The sequence below is a fragment of the Prionailurus bengalensis genome, chromosome F2 (assembly GCF_016509475.1).
Source record: "Prionailurus bengalensis isolate Pbe53 chromosome F2, Fcat_Pben_1.1_paternal_pri, whole genome shotgun sequence".
Taxonomy (NCBI): Eukaryota; Metazoa; Chordata; class Mammalia; order Carnivora; family Felidae; genus Prionailurus; species Prionailurus bengalensis.
In genome coordinates this window covers 27040344-27053512 of record NC_057353.1, presented here as the reverse complement: position 1 = coordinate 27053512, position 13169 = coordinate 27040344, and the positions used below count along the sequence as shown (strand labels likewise).

The 13169-nt window shown below is 36.8% G+C and overlaps 1 long non-coding RNA gene across 1 annotated transcript; it reads left to right on the top strand.

Annotated features, from left to right (window-relative positions):
* The first annotated feature begins 1998 nt into the window (after positions 1–1998).
* On the top strand, positions 1999–10838 carry LOC122496069. The gene is made up of 2 exons (XR_006300668.1): positions 1999–2209; positions 10126–10838. It is a non-coding gene; the product is annotated as an uncharacterized LOC122496069 (long non-coding RNA).
* Positions 10839–13169: the final 2331 nt, after the last annotated feature.

Genomic DNA, 13169 nt, shown 5'->3' with positions numbered 1-13169 from the left:
GGCTCTTAACTTTGATCTCCCCTGCTAACCCCACCCACCCATCCACTCATGCACCCATAGATGCACAGATTACACACTCAGTTTGGCTACCCATTTCCATCAGATCAAGAAATTTGAACTCTAATTCCTGAATCTTTGCCCAAAAACTACTTAATCATTCGGACTATCTTATGCTCTCACTTATATGGTGCCTTTAATGATCTCCATTTTTTCATTTATCCTCCCTACAACTTCTCTACACACAACCCACTCATCAGCAACCTCTTGCTCTCGATCTCCCCAAGTTTAGATTGTAGTGCTTAGGGGTTAGGGATTATAAAATACCCATTTCTTGATCTATACAAGAAGTTAGTATATAACTAAGCAGAAGTCATCACAGATTACCATAAAAGCTGAACATATCTTCTTGTAATTTACTTGCTCTTATTTCCAGCCCCAACACATGTTTGTGTTTGTCCCTGGCACAAACTCATGAAACCATACAGCTATCAGTCCCCCACTTCTATAGTATCTCTTTTTCTGCACTGCACTTGTAAAACACAATTCCAGAGCGACTACTCGGTCACGCTTTTCATCGTACGTACCCGTTTTACTGAATGAACTATTGGAAAACCCCCCAGCGCTTTGAAGACTGCTACCCAACATATTCACATTTTCTAATCTTCAGTCTGATCTTCTAACTCTATTTAACACGTAACCCTATTAATATATTATAACAGCTTTTTTTAAAAAAAGAAAATATAGGCACTCAGATATTGACTCAAAAATATCTGTCTGTCTGTGTACGTTCTTATCGCTGCTCTCCAGGGCCAGAGCATAGTGTGCCCCACTTCCTGGGTAAAGTCCATCTTCAGCCAGATCAGGGTTACTTTACTGTCCTCTCTGTCTTATCTTCTTCCCATCTGCTATGCACACGCCCCTATCAAAGTGATTTTCCTAAAACACAAATCTTGTCCTGTCACCACTCTCCTAGAATCTCCTCCAACAGCTCTCTGTTGCTCTTAGACTGAAGTCTAAATACTTCCATGTCACTTTCAAGACTCTGTGTTACTTGATTCCAGATGTCTCCTCTCTAACATACTGACCCTTGCAGTTGTTTCCTCCTGCCTTAGGACCTTTATGTGGAATCTTTTGTTTAGACCACTCTCCCGATCATCCAAGTTTTTTACCTTATAGCCCAGCTGCTCCACCCTCCAATGAGCCAGTCCACTTTCAAACTTACCTCAGGTTTCATTTGATCCTTCAGACTTCAATTTAGACTTCTACTTTCTCTAAGAAGACATCTCAGAACCTCCATATTTGGATTAGGTGATATGCTTCCTTGAAATCCTATATTATACCTAACATAGACTTTATCATAGTGTGTTTTGATTTTTTTGTTTACTTTTCTGTGTTTCTCACTAGACACTAAGCACTGTAAGGTCAAATACAACATTCATCTTTTTCACTGACTCTTCTTAGAGGTCAAGTGTTTCTATCTGAAACAATATTTTGTGAACTGAATAGCAATAGACTTGGTAAGATTATAGATCTCAGAGCATATGTAAATGAGCAATTGAAATCTGAAAGGACTCACAGGAACATATATGATCTGCTTTACAAAGACGACCAGGAATGATAAGCATATGATCTGAAAAAAATTGAGGTCATTTAGAAATTGCTCCCCACACCCCAAACAAAAGACATTGCCGAATCAAGGCAAATGTTACCAAAATTCCTTAGGAATTACTTGCTGGTTTACTTGCAGAGAAAGTAAAGAGTACTCAGATTAAGAAGACAGCATTTGCTTCTACAACCTTGCCACAGCCTGACATCAAGTTTCAGGCCAAGTTGAGGGTTTTCTTTTCTTTATTTTTTTAAGTTTATTTATTTTCAAAGAGAGAGAGAGAGAGAGAGAGCCAGTGCAAGAGCAGGAGAGGGGCAGAGAGAGAAGGAGAGAAAATCTCAAGCAGGCTCCATGCTGTCAGTGCAGAGCCTGATGAGGGCTCCATCCCCAGAACCACAAGATCATGACCTGAGCCAAAATTGAGAGTCAGGCGCTTAACTTACGAAGCCACTCAGATGCCCCCAAGTTGAGGGTTTTCTAACAAAAATATTCTCAGTCTTTGTGGATAACCAGATCCATTAGAGAATCTGTAGTACTTATAGTCTGTGTAAGAATTCAAAAGCATGGAATGGAGACATTTACAAGTATGGTTGACCATTATAGGTAAGTCCATATTAGTATTTTCTACACTGAGATACAAGAGAAATGGAAAGTGTGTATTATTATTTTTTGACTGCTTAACTGTGTTTATTGACTGCACCATTGCATCCATACTGGTTGAAAAACTTTTATTTTTGCTTAATACATTTACGTTGTTTACATAAAGTGATCTTTCTGTATTCTTTCTAATTATGTACTTTACTTATTAAGTGTCAACTATACTAGATGCAAGGTGTGAGGCAGAGAAGAAAAAGAGAGAACCTTGCTTTTGGACTGATTCTGACTTCAGATAGAATGAGCTAGCAGTCAGTTAGAGGGTCCATGACTGTTGTGGCAAAAGATATCACAAGTAAAGCTAGTGTCTCTTGAGGGTGTTTGAGAAATACCTATTGAGTTGTAGACGTTAACTAAGGATCACCTAAAGCCTTTACTTCACATCAAATATTTTAGTTACTTGGTGTTTCTCAAAAACTATATTAGGCCCAAAGAGGCAGGATACAAACCTCTGTGTATCCCAGGTAATGAGGTAAATGAAGCATTTTGGCATTATGCACATAGCCTGCCAGATAAGACACTAACCGGAGCAGATTTATAAGGATTTCTACTTAAATTCTGTAGAAAAAAATTCCTGAAAAATTTTCCAATGTTTAGCAAATAACAATTAATTGTAGATATTTCAAAGTGCATAACTCCTCATAGCTCTTCTCTTTGTTTAGTTTACTATTCCCTGTTTTCATTTAAGAAACATAAAATACTTGTATGTAGTTTTCATGCATATATATTCCTGATCTCAACCTTTCTAGTTCTATTTTTTTATAAAGTCACAAATGTCTTGAGACTTTAATACGACTATCATGCATCTTTTAGTAGCATAATCCTGACAGTTTGAGAGGCAACAATGTTTTTGTATTTATTAACATTTTTCACTTTAGGTCAGGATTCAACATTTTAAAAAAATCACAATCTCTTTTTACCTTGAATTTATGTTTAATTATTTTGATAGGCTGTATTATTGGTAAAATTACAAAAAAAAAATTACCTTAGCTGGTGTGGGAACAGAAATCTGCAATATTTAATTCAATAGAAAAGCCTGGGATCAGGGTAATAATCACACCTGTGAAATTATGCCATGTGGTTGGCAACAATAATAAAACAGTAACACACCCTTCCCCTTACATAGCTCAGAATAGAATGTCCCTGGTGTCTATATTTTAAGTGAAATGTATGGGCAAATTCAGAGATGTAAATACTGGAGTTGAAGCTTCTAATCAGTTCTGTCTCTCCTGAAATTATTGACAGAAAACAAGTGAGTCAAATATCAGCCCTATATGGGAATACTTTTAATGGGAATGAAAATTCACCCACTGTCTTTCTGAAATGGCTGTTTTTTCCAGCACAACCCTTAAATCCACAGTTCTCCAAAATGTTGCTTGCATGAGGCACTAGGAGTTTGAATTACTGGCTGAGTCATCAGGTCACAGGGACCTCAGATAGAAATTTCTGTTGTTTATTTAGGAAATGAAAGAGATTTGTTGAAATATGGAAATTACAGTCTGTCATTTGCAGGAAAGTCTCTTTGTTTTAGGCATTCTGAAGAAATATGCAAGTGCTATAAACAACCTAACACTAAAATTTTTTCAATGCCACAATTCAGAGAAATAATAAAATGTAATTGATAGGCTTAGAGATCATGAAGGAGCTGTTGTTTGTCGAGGAGTTTTTGCACCACAACGTTCTATTACTGAAATAATTTACTTTTATATCTGGTGCTGATATTGGAATCTGTACATTTCTGGTATAAAATAACTTTAGGCATTTTAAATATACTTTATGTCCAAGTAAAAACCAGAGAAGGAAGCTTTGGTGTTCTTAAACCACTCTGGATGTCTTATATTTCCTTCTGTTCGAAGAGTGCACCACAATCATTCAATGCACAAGGAAAGAAATCTTGTGCTCAAATACTCTTAGGCAGTGGTGAGAGCACGCGGCCAAGCTGAAGGGCTTCCCAGATCTGAGCAGTATTTTGCACTTCTTGGCTGATGGATGCCGACACACACAGCTCCCTAAATCACCCCTACTTTAATATCCAGGCCCCACTGAAGGAACTGGACTGATGTGAGCCTGAATCCAAGCCTGCTCTTGTTGGATTTCATTCAGCTGGAAAAATGAACATGTAACAGCCACTGGGAATGGGCTTTGCTTATATGGGAAGTCCTCCCAGCCACTGCTTTAACTCTGGTGACCTTTTCTCCAACACTTAAGACTGCAAGGAACTTGGGCGATGTGGGAGAGGGGGAAAAAAAAAACAGTTTTTAGAATTTTGGTTGGCAGGGCCGCAAGCTACTGAGACCATATGAATTTTGCAACAAGAGGCCAACTCTGATTGCTGAGGCTTACTCCTTCTTTGGATATAGATAGCCTACCTAATGACACTTGTGCTGTTTCTTTTGTTTTAAGAATATTTCTGATTGTGGTGGTACACCTGCTCACATGCCTTTTTCTCCCCTAAATTAGCAAATTCCTCCAGCGTTTTAACTCCAGTGGTGACAAGATCGACCTCTCCTTTAAGATGCTTTCCTGTTACTAAAGACTAGATGCTTACTTTGGGTTAGCTAATTGTTGGTCTGTAAACTTTCAACATTTCTCATTTTACCCAGAGTGAAAAATAAAACCTCCATGGGAAGCTAGCACATACTTAGGAGAATGATTGGTTTCTTGCTTGTCAGCACTTCAGGAGGTGGGGTACAAACAAAGCTTCCCTTTCCACTGTAATTGAATTCTTATTTGGCTCCTAGCCCACTCTACAGATAACCAAACAGAGGCAAACACACCACGTCAAAGCACAAACCAGGGATATGGGAAGTCTGCAATGGGAGACAAGAATATGTATCATTCCTTATCACAACTCTGCAATGCTTTCTATTTTCAGCTTTCCCGGCCTAGTATATAGGAGCATCAGTGAAAGAGTATCCTGTATATTTAGCTCTCTCGGAAAGTCACTAGATAGAATCGAACACCCACTTTTAGGAAGCAAATGCTTTTATTACTGTTTATACCACAAACTAGAATTCACAACACTGAAAAAAATATGAAAGTTGTGGCTGCTGTTTTCTTGGAAGGAAATTCTTTATTTCTCAACCCTAATTTATTACAAAATGAGTTTGGGTCATTAGAGAGAATCAGGAGCTATTTTAAATCCTGAGAGGAAACGTTTCTTCAGAGAAATTTGTTCTTTTGTCAGTTTGCTACACAAATGGCTTCTAACCCTGCTTTCTAAGATTTAGAACATCTTTTTTTTTTTCTTTTCTTTTGGTATAAGGTTTTGAGGGGAACTGAGACTGACTTCCATATTATTCAATCTGATGGCTCTATTCATGTGCATTTAACTTGCATTTAGTGCATAAAAATGGAATACCTTGGTTCTAATTTATTTCAGGTACAGATTCGTTAACAAGTTTATAAGAATAATCTTGAAATTACTGTAGGTGAAGCAGTCTCCAGTTAGGACAGTACACAATGTCTTGTGAGACATCTTTATGTGAGTGAAACACCTACTATTTAGTGTCGACAGAGGGCTACGCCTCTCATGTGTGGTAGCTAATCAGGTACAAAGGGAATTGAATCCTCACATATTGCAGAAATATTTTGCTGCCGAATTCTCTCTAATCTCTAGAGTGTGTTGGCCTTTGATGTTTCTGAAACATAGCCACCTTATTAACCTCCAATACACAGGGTAATTTTTACTCATGTAGGGGAAGATAGAATCCTCTCAGCCAATATGACAATCGACACTGGTAAACAAGCAAATAGGAAAATGAAGAGACTAGCTCAGAATATAATATCCCCATACTCTGTCTATAGATCCTATGTAGATGTTGATGATTTGATTTGCTTTCCATATCAAAAGCAATATCTTTCCTGAGGCAATATTCTAGTAATTTGTAATGAGTGGACTGAACTGCAATGATGACGTAAAAAAAAAAAAGACATTTAATGATTTTTACCCTAGGTCCTGTGGTGTGAAAACCCACATGAAACCAGATGAACGTTAGGTAAATATTCTTTATTAGAGGTGAGTTGAACTTAAAAGTGATTATGTCTTAATTGCTAGCGCTGCTGTCTTAAATATAGCAGTGACAAGTTTTAAGAGAAAATAGCATTTCACGATTAATGCTTTAAATTAACGACTCACAACTGGGTAGACTTCACTGCAATCTATCATGTTGAAGATAGGTGAGGTTTATATTCAGGGATACCTCTTACATTTTCTAAGATTTCTTGGCCTTATTAATTCAAATCTTACTCTCAATGCATGCATGCAGCCAAGATAATTATGAGAAGGCAAGATCAAAGCCAGCATATTATAGTCCTATTCCATTTTCTGCTGATGTGAGTGATGTGCCTCTCCTTTGATGTTGTATGCTTCTACAGCGAAAGTACAGAGGATAAAAATACTACACCATGTAATCTGGCATTTATCCCATGAGAGCAGAATTCCAAATTGTGACACATGTCAAGAAGTTAAAAAAAAATAACTTAAAAGAGGCCTATGCTTTATAAAGTGACATACTCTGCATTTAAACACCATCAAACATCATCTTCCATTACAAATTTAGTCCCTGATATAAAATTCAAAGAATTTTGTAACTTTAGTAGAAGAAACTAGTTACCATATTTACTAGCAATTATATTAAACGTGTGCCTGAGCCTTTATCCCACCTAATGAGGGCAGTTGACAGGAAGCAGACGCACAGTGTACACATGCATATTTGTGTTTGTACATCCATTCAAGGATTTGGAGTCAGCTGTGTGTACTCTACACATCTATCCAGCTGGTTTTAGTTTGCTATGAATCTTCTATCACCTTAGGTCATGAGGTTGAGCAACTGGCAGATCCCTGTACTAGTTTTGATTAGAGAAACAGAGCTCTTGGTCTATAACATTACATGTAACTTAAATATTTATCCTTATGTTCTATCTCTGGCAATGTGCTATTGGAAATTAAATGTCACTGGTCTGATCTTACTGTTTCTTACAGTGTCCTTTCCTGTCCTCGTTCACCTTTTAGAAATATGTTAAAAGTGTGTATGTGTGTGTGTGTGTGTGTGCATGTGTCATGCATGTGTTTGGTTTGCTTACATTTGCATGAACATAGATACTGCAGTATTACTTCTAAATTACCTTTTCTAGAAAATTAAATTGAATTCTTGCCCTTCTGAAGGAAAATAACATTTCCCAATCATGCCTAGGTTACTAGTTAATTCTAGTCCATTCCATTTTGGACTCAGACCCTTTAAGCTACCATGATATGACATAAATGTTTTGCCAAGAAAATGTAAAATTGTTTAGACTACATGGCTGTTACCTCTAAAGCACAACACCTGATATTGAGAAAACTGATTTGATAGGCTATAACTTAACCTGCACACTTCGCTTCAAATCAAAACCCAAACTATTTTTTATTTTGAAAAATAATGGCTTTCAGTTTTTCCTTGAACTAAATATTCAAGAGGTTCTGAATCCCAGAATGATTGCAAGGTATGCAATGGCAAGGTAAGAAGACCAAAACAGATATAAATATATTTAATCTTGCTTCTCCCTTCTCTATTATTGGAATGAGCTTCTAATAATAAGGTTAAATACAATAAAAGAAAGATCATGAAGTAGAGCTGAATGTGTTAGAGAGAAACCTCTCTGGTGATCTTTGACGTTATAGAATATGGTGGTGCTAGAACACTATATGTGAACATATGTCATGATGACTTTTGGATACTATAAAAATGTAGTCTCGATATACATTTCTGAACAAATTTTAAGGTACATTTTTAAACAAATGCTTCTGAGGCAATGTGAAATAAGGGGTGGAGTCACATTTTGTCAATATGTGTTCAGTTACAGCCAATTATGTCTGTGTAATACCAGTCCCTTTAACTTCAGCACTACACTAAGAAAATATCACTTTATTCCATTTATTAATTTAGTCTTGGTCCTTTGGGCCCACTGTATGTCAAGTTGGAAACACAAAGTCTTACATCCTATTCACTGGGATCTCCTATGCCCTCACTGGTTACTTCTTTTTAGTTTTCTTTTCCAGGTTTCTTAATTCCACTTCCAAATGCTGGATTGATTTCTCAATCTAAGCATCTGAGCTCCTTAGTTTTCTATCTACACTAAATTCCTAAGTCATCTCCCTCACTCCTAGAGCTTTAAATACCACCCAGATGCTAGAGCCCTCACATTTCTACCCTTAGCCCAAGACTGCCTGTCTGAATCTAGACTCATATGCCCAAATTCCCTCCCAATGATCTCTCTTTGGCATTTATATTTTTCTGTTGTTTAGCCCTATTGTGCCATTATTATGTTGTAGTCACTATTCTAAAGGTTTACGTGTCTTAACTAATTTAGTCCTCATAATAGCTCCATGAAGTTGATAATATTATTATTCTCAAATTATAGGTAAGAAATGTGGGATATAGTTACTTGCTCAAGTTAACACAGATAGAAATCTACAAGTCAGACTTTTTTTTTTTAATTTTTTTTTAACGTTTATTTATTTTTGAGACAGAGAGAGACAGCATGAACAGGGGAGGGGCAGAGAGAGAGGGAGACACAGAATCGGAAACAGGCTCCAGGCTCTGAGCTGTCAGCACAGAGCCCGATGCGGGGCTCGAACTCACGGACCGTGAGATCATGACCTGAGCCGAAGTCGGATGCTTAACCGACTGAGCCACCCAGGCGCCCCTACAACTCAGACTTAACATGTTCCAAATATAACTCCTGGTTTCCTCTCCACTGCTTATCCTTTGCCAGTTTCCCTTGCCAGTCCATAGTGCCTCCATCCATTCTACCAGTAGCTTCAAAGTACTTGAGATTTCTTTTATTGTTTTGCCCACCGCATCCAAACCGTCAGCAGACTTTGTCCAGTATCTGACCACATCGCAAGGCCAACATCATCCTTCCTCTTCTGGACTACTGTAATATCCTCCTAACTAGTCACTTTGCAGCTAGATTAGCCCTATTGTGACAAAAGAAAAATCAGTAACTTCTGTGCTCAGGGTCATCTCAGGGCTTCGCATCTCAGAATAAAATGTGACATCCTCAGTGTGGCCTCAAAGATCCTCATGATTTTGTCCCAGGCCACATCTCTGACTCTGCTACAACTCACTTACCTCACCCTTCTCTATATCATTTCTTCATTTGTCATTCCTAATGTCATCCTTATGGAAGTTGCTTTTTCCTCATGCACTAATCACAATAATGCCTATCTCATCTCATAACTCTTTGTCCTCTTTTTTTAAAGTCTTAAGTTTCAAATAATGTGTTCCTTAGTATTTCTTTCTAGAAATACAACTATGTTCCAGAAAGTGAAAGTTTGGTGTGTGTCAGTTATATGTGACTTGAAAAGGAATGTATAGACCATTTTGAATAGAGCAGACTTCTAAATAAAAAGTAAAATTTGTTTTTTATTTTTCCATAATAATAAATTTGTAGCTGGGAGGTAGATGCTCAGGCCGATACTGCCTTACCCTCCCTTAATCACTTCTTTTTTGTTTGTTTGTATTTTGTTTTGTTTTGTTTTAGAGAGATAAAGAAAACACGTATGTGAGAGAGGGGAGGGGAAGAGGGAGAGAGAGAATCATAAGTAGTCTCCATGCTCACCCTGGAGCCCTTTGTGGGGCGTGATCCCATGACCCTGGGATCATAACCTGAGCCGAAATCAAGAGTCAGATGCTCAACTGACTGAGCCACCCAGGCGCCCCCCACTTCTAAGTGTACCCATATAATGATATTCTTGCCAACAAAAGATGAGTAAAATGATTAATATGTGTCACTTCTAGATGTAGGACTTGAAAAATTGTTCATGTGTTCTACTTTTTCCCCTTCACGTGAGTTTCAAGGTGGACATGTCTATGTTCCAGGTTCAGCTGTATAAACTAAAACTAGGAATGATGAAGAAGAAGAAAGGAAGAAGGAATCCATGTTCCTTAGTGGACACAGAAGTGAAGAGCAGCCAGCTAAATTAACCTGGATTGATGAATGTAAGGAAAACAAAAATGTTTATTCTTTGTGTCTTGGGAGTATATATCAGTACCTTCTATTTTTATCCTCAATGATGCACAATTTCTTATCATTCAACTTTGCCTCCAGTTGGAATGTGAATTTGGGATGTTGGAGTTTGAAGAGTCTTCTTGGACAATGAGGTAAAAGCTACATGTTGATGACATAATATCTAGATTCCTTTTAATCTTGGAACACATGAGAGCACTCAATTCCCCAGATTTTGCTTATGTGAAAGAATGAAACAAGTGGCTTTATTTTATCTACTTTCATTTTGGATTTCCGTCACTTGAGCTGCATCTAATTCCAGCTAATTAACCAGGTTGTATTCCTTATTATTTGCATTCTGTGAGTTAGTATAGAGCTAATACAGGAGCAATTCTGCTCTGGTCAAGAGGGTTACTCCCAGTCTGGATATCAGCACATTTTTTATTTATTATCTAAGAGAATATGGCTCTCCTGCCTGAAGTCCTTTTTCATGAGCTATGATGTCACATGTACAAATGAATGGGTATTGTTATAAACCTGAGATACAGAAGTTTTCATTAAAAAGTTTCTATTTATCTTGTTTGAAGAGTTGCCTATTTCTTTCCTGTGATATCCCTAGAAGATAAATTTGTTGCAATAAGATAAAGGAAACTCTTCATTGAAAACCACAGCAAACAACTCAGGTCAGTTTTAAAGTGTATTTTCCACACCCCGTATTATTAGAGCAGGCCCAATTAAATTTTAGTGCCCAGGGACCATTCTTGCTATTATTTTCTAATAGAATGTGATATAATATTATCCTTGAAACAGTTTCAATTTAAATTACTACCCTCCCCACCCCATTCTGCTTTTACTCCCTTTATGTGGAATCCCTCCAAAGACACTGAACCTGAATTGTATCTTATCTCATGACCTATAGTTCTGGGCCAAAATTTGGAATTTTCATATATTTGTGGAATAGCCTTATAATCCATTCCAATTTAGAACAAATTCCTCTAATTATAATAAAGGAAGAAAAAATGGTAAATTGATAACCTGATATCTATTTGGAATAGCCCTTCTTTTCTTAACTTATTTCGCTATCAAAAGAAAGTTTTAGTCTGTTTTAAAAGTCCTAGGCAGTTAATAATTGAGTGTACTTTGAAAATAATAGTAATATGTAATAGTGATGGACTATAATTTAAGCCTAATGTGGACAATTAGAAGTAATATTTTGTCGTACTGCCTGTTCTGAAATATTTTAACAGCAGTTATGCCACTTGTTTTCATAGTAGTAGTTTTTGCAGCAGGTATGACCATATTAAACTTTTATTTTTGATATGCAACCCAAGGCTTCTATAACTTTGGCAGGTACATAGCTAGCTTGTAGCAAAGGTAAGTCTATAGATTCCAGAGACTGTCATCTTCCTACTTGCCATGTAGTGTATAAATAAAAAACTTAAACTATCTCTTTGGAAGATTGCATTGCTGTCCTTGCACACATAGAAAAATTGTACCAATTTATGCAAAAATAGAATAGATGAGAGATAAGGCTTAATAAAACGTCTGTCCGCTTCACTGGAATACTGGCTGGTAGTAAGAACATGCTTCCAGTTAAAGAAATAAAGGTTTTAGTTAAACATCTTAATGAAGCTCATTTTTGTTTTTCTTTTTTCTGATATGGCTTCTTTTAACTCAATATTTGGTTTTACTTTCAAAGAAAGCATCCAGTGCCAGAAAACAAATCTATACTGGGAAATATTGCTTATAATTGTCATCACTATTAACATCACTCTCATGAAAAATGCTTCTATTATATTTTAAGTGAGAGAGGCCATGTCTTTTTATATTTTTTTTTATATAAAGCTGAAAATTTAGTTTAGAAGAATCTTTTTTGTTTAGCACCAGTAAAATGATGGATAATTTTCTGGCCTGTGTGCCTCTGTACTAACAATGTTATTTTGAAAAGGATGTGCTTTTGAAAAGTCTGAGGCAGTAATTCTGGGTACCTCAGGATCTATGTGTGGCTTGCTGCCTATTTTGAGCAAACTGTCTCCTCAATATATACTTAAAACTAATGATTTGTTGTATAATAAAAATTAAAATTTTTAGCAAAACTGACCAAGTGGTAAGTTTTGGCACCCTGTTTAAACAGCTGGTTTCTTTAATGCTTATTCCCATGCCTAGTGAAGAGTGGTTTCTTAAAGGAACACATCTGATACAAATACCTTAAATATTATCAGTAATTCAAGGGAACGCAAGGAAATTTGAAAAGGGGCTCATTGAACTAACTTAGAAACCCCTGCAAATGTGTGAAAAATATGTATTTTCCCTTTTCCCTGAGTAAACTGCACAGAAACCTACATAAGTGGTGCATAAAGCTTTCATGACTTAAGCCCTAGGCTACATATCTAAGTGGTCCCCACTGTATTCACATATAAACAATAGCACTGTATATTAAGAATCACAATAATAGCAAAAACAACTATAACATTATTAGCATGATTTTATTTTTATTTTTATGGCTTCTTGACTAGTTTGACAACTACCTACTGGCTTTTAGGAAATGCCTAAAATGCCAGTTATACATACTTTATGTCGGAGAAGATAGACAGCTTTAGTTTTACTCATGGGATCATCCACAGGAAAGCTTCTCAGACAAAAATTGGGGGGTCTCAAGTTACAATGAACATTCCATATACAGGCTTCCTTGTTATCAATTAACTCAACTTACTTCTTCATCAATTTTTTCTCCCTTCAGTCTTGATGGTTTTATGACCTAGACCCAGGCAATACCCTTAGGCGGTCCATGTGATAATTGACACATTTTCTAACACGGTATAGTGATGCCCAAGTCACTGCTTTCAGGCTGTGACTTGAGCTTATTGGAGTCTGCAGCAGGGGCTCCTTTTATCCTCATACATCAGAATACACTGAC